Consider the following 4,845-nt stretch of genomic DNA (forward strand, 5'->3'; position numbering starts at 1 on the left):
GGGGGGCGGGGGGGGGGGGGGGGGGGGGGGGGGGGGGGGGGGGGGATGTGATAGAGTTTAGAGTTAGAACAATCCAACAGTTTCATGGGCATATTTATTTATAACATTTTTATTTCCACCTCTCTAGAAATTGAATTTTGATTTTTAAACTGCCAAGATAGAATTAACCCAGGCCTCTGGATTACTTTTTTTCAGTAATATAATTAATATATCTTACCAGTTCTCAAGATTCTCTCTAAATTGGTTGATAACCAATTCTCAACATTTTCTCCTGTAAATTGGCGTTTGATACTGTGTAGATGATCACTTTTTGTTTTCTCCACCTTTTCTAGTAGTCCAAAATATACCTAAAATGGTATATGGTATGATATTTCTGTCTGATTATTTATATTATTGTTCGTGTGACCAGAAAGAAAAATAATTATTAATGTTTTTTTTGTCTTTCTGGTAAGTGTATTGCATATTTGTATTGAATAACTGCTCAATGTAAAAACACCACCATAATCTGTGGCTGGTATTTTTATAAATAATATAAAAGAAAATATAGTGCACTGTATTTTAAGCTACTGGTACTTTAGTCGCATTTTTAATATTAAAAGTTTGATTTTTTTTATTATTTGCCTGAAACAGCTGCTTTGGTAACTTCAGCAAGGTTTCTAAGCTGCACAACTGTGAGCTTTAATGATTTTTGTTTATTTATATTCAGCTTATGACTTTGATTAAGTGTAACTATATCAAAGAAGAGTTTTGCGACACTTTGAAAAGATCAAAGGTGCTCTACAAATGTGAGACATTGTTGGAACGTCTGCTTCAGTCGAGGTTCAGTGTCTATTCACTTCCTTGCTGGGGAAGATAATTCCATTTAACTGATAATATTGACTCTTGTGGAATCTTGGGGCATATTGTTGTCATGTTAGTATGCTTAATGCGGAAAGACATACACCTTAAGGTAAGTTAAATTGACCAGAACAGATTTTTAAAATTGTAATAGCTAATTTGTAAAACTTACATTTAAAATTTATAAAGTCATATAGTCAGACAGCATAGAAAAAGGCACTTTGACCATTCTAGTCAATGCCGCTCAAACTAGTCCCGCCTACCCGCATTTGGCCTATATCCCCTTCAACCTTTCCAATTCTCGTACCTGTCCAAGTATCTTTGAAATGTCATTACCATACTTCCTTCTGCTACCTCCTCTGGCAACCCGTTCCATTTACCCACCATCCTCTGAGTGAAAAATTGTCCCTCTGCTCGGAAATTTACACTCTATAACCATATAACCATATAACAACTACAGCACGGAAACAGGCCCGTTCGGCCCTACCAGTCCACGCCGACCAATCTCTCTGACCTAGTCTCATCTACTTGCTCTCAGACCATAACCCTCTAATCCCCTCTTATCCATATACCTATCCAATTTACTCTTAAATAATAAAATCGAGCCTGCCTCCACCACTTCCACCGGAAGCCCATTCCATACAGCCACCACCCTCTGAGTAAAGAAGTTACCCCTCATGTTACCCCTAAACTTTTGTCCCCCAATTCTGAAGCTATGTCCCCTTGTTGGAATCTTCCCCACTCTCAAAGGGAAAAGCCTACCCACGTCAACTCTGTCCGTCCCTCTTAAAATTTAAAAAACCTCTATCAAGTCCCCCCCTCAACCTTCTACGCTCTAAAGAATAAAGACCCAACCTGTTCAACCTCTCTCTGTAGCTTAAGTGCAGAAACCCAGGCAACATTCTAGTAAATCTCCTCTGTACCCTCTCCATTTTGTCGACATCCTTCCTATAAGGAATTCCCAATCTCGTTGTACCCCTGGGTACAATGACAATAAAGATATATTGTATTGTATTGTATTGTATAATTTGGCGACCAGAACTGCACACCATACTCCAGATTCGGCCTCACCAATGCCCTGTACAATTTTAACATTACATCCCAACTTCTATATTCGATGCTCTGATTTATAAAGGCAAGCATACCAAACGCCTTCTTCACCACCCTATCCACATGAGATTCCACCTTCAGGGAACAATGCACAGTTATTCCCAGATCCCTCTGTTCCACTGCATTCCTCAATTCCCTACCATTTACCCTGTACGTCCTATTTTGATTTGTCCTACCAAAATGCAGCACCTCACACTTATCAGCATTAAACTCCATCTGCCATCTTTCAGCCCACCCTTCCAAAAGGCCCAAGTCTCTCTGTAGACTTTGAAACTCTGCTTCATTATTAACTACGCCACCTATCTTAGTATCATCTGCATATTTACTAATCCAATTTGCCACACCATCATCCAGATCATTAATGTAAATGACAAACAACAAACAAACAACTCTGAACCTAGTACAAGTATATAGCAGCCCATTGAAATCAACGGGCTGTGCGTGGATGGTAAGATTATCCTTTCATTTGATTTATTACTGTATCAGGCGACTGAATCATCCTAACACCAACTAGAGAGCGGTCCTGTGCTAGCCCCTTGGACTATCTTTAATGAGAATTTTGGGGATTTTGTCTTGCCTAAAAATGATTCCCTTTATCCTGTGTCTGTACACTATCGACACCTCGATTGTAATCATGTATAGTATTTCCACTGACTGGATAGCACGCAACAAAAAAACTTTTCACTGTACCTCAGTAAACATGACAATAAACTACTAATCTAAACTTAGTTCTGTTAATTTAAATATATTAATTACTTTGAAGTGTGTGCAAGTCTGTCGCTCAGTTTTAATTTTCACTTTTTAATCAGTTGTACAGCAAATCACAAGAAGAAGCAAAGATTTAGTGTCAAGAACAAAAACAACTTATAAACAAAATTCATAATTCTCAAAGAATCTAGTTGGACCCAGACCAATATTTTGGATTTCAAATTTGTGGCTTAAAGCCAATAAAGGTTTTAAATATCAAATGTCACTTATTTCTTAACAAATATCACTGGGTATCGATATTTTTGGGAAAGAATAAATTGATCAGGTCAAGTTTGTAACTTGATTTTGTGTCTTTCCTTTGTAACAATTGAGTTCATAATGAGGAGGAATACTTCACAAACCTTTTTCTTGGTAATTTGTGTTTTATTGAGAGATTTTGAAATTTCAAATCATCGTGTAATTAAAAATATTGACTTACTGAATTGTCCATGTCCACAGTCTTTGCAATAACATTAATCAGTAAAATATTTCAGATACATTATTGTGATTTATCTCTAAGCATGCATCTAACCAGATATTTGGATTTATTTGCTCTAATCGCTTTATGATCCATGACACTGTTGCCAGACATAGCTTCAATGCCATCTTTAAATTTGCCGATGAAACAACAGTTGCTGGACGAATAACATAATAATTACAATGGGTAAGAGTAGAGGAGAAAGATTGCAAATCTGATTGAATGGAGCCAGACAACAATCTTGTTCTCAGCATCAGTAAGACCAAGGAGCTGATTATTGACTTCAGGAGGGGAAAGCCTAGAATCTACGAACCTGTCTTTCAATGGGACAGCGGTAGAGAGAGTCAACAATTTAAAGTTCCTGGACATGCAATTATCTGAAGATCACACTGATGCATTCACAAAGAAACTTCATCAACACCTCTACATCCTTAGAAGAGAGAGGAAATTTGCCGATTTTTATGCTTTCTTATCAAACTTCTACAGGTGTACGGCAGGAGGCATACTGACTGGTTACATCACGACCTGGTTAGGTAACTCGAACACCCAGAACTTAAGGAGACTACAGAGAGTAGTAGATACTGTCCGGTCAATCACAGGTACTGATCTTCCACCAATGAGTGGATCTATAGGAGTGGCTGCCTCAAAAAAGCAGCCCATATCGTTAAAGCCACACACCTCCCTGGCCAGGCTTCTATTTCACTCCTATCATTGGGAAGAAGGTACAGGAGCCTGACAACCATGACCACTAGGTTCAAGAACAGTTTATTCCCAGCATCAATCAAGCTTTTGAACACCACACAACACTAACCTCAGCAACTATGATCTATGGATTATTTTTGGTTGCACAAAGGACTTCAGTTTTTGCACTTTTATGGTATCTGATAAAATGATTAATTTATTGTATTTTTGATGATTATATCCATGATATTTATCCACGTGCTACTATGTTTATGTGCCTGTTAAGCTGTAGCAAGTAAGAATTTCATTGTTCCGCTGTCGGTACCTTCAACAATTAAACCCTTTTGACTCAAACTGTCTTTTGGAAACAAAACAGGAATGGAAGTAAATGACATTGTTTACACTTAAATACTGTGCATATTAACACATTTTCACAAGCTTAAAAGTGTGTAGCAGTTTAAATTATATAACCAAAGTATTTATATGAACAGTGAATATTTGCTCTGCCAGAATGTTAGTTCTCTGTTACTATGTCATTAACTGATATAAGTAGCAAAATTCTGTTTAAATTTATGAAGTGTGTACTTAAGTTTTATTTAAAAAGCGCTGCCTTTTGGAAATGTTTCGTAGTCTGTACTATCTCTCCCCAGATGTGTTAGATTTGTTAAATGGGCTTTAAAGAATGCGACACAAATTAAAATACTTAATTCTGATTGTTTTGTAGATCATAAAAGTACCCAGCTAATTATTATGCTTGTATAGTTTTTATTTATCTTTTGTTTGCACAAAATTAATTATATTCTTGGAGAACCCATAAATCTGTTTTTCACTATCTTTGGCATTAAGAGAAAACATTTATATCTAAAAGATGTCTCAATGACTCCCATGAACAATCCGAGCATAAGACAATAGACAATAGACAATAGACAATAGGTGCAGGAGTAGGCCATTCAGCCCTTCGAGCCAGCACCGCCATTCAATGCGATCATGGC

Source organism: Rhinoraja longicauda, chromosome 10 (assembly GCF_053455715.1).
Source record: "Rhinoraja longicauda isolate Sanriku21f chromosome 10, sRhiLon1.1, whole genome shotgun sequence".
Taxonomy (NCBI): Eukaryota; Metazoa; Chordata; class Chondrichthyes; order Rajiformes; family Arhynchobatidae; genus Rhinoraja; species Rhinoraja longicauda.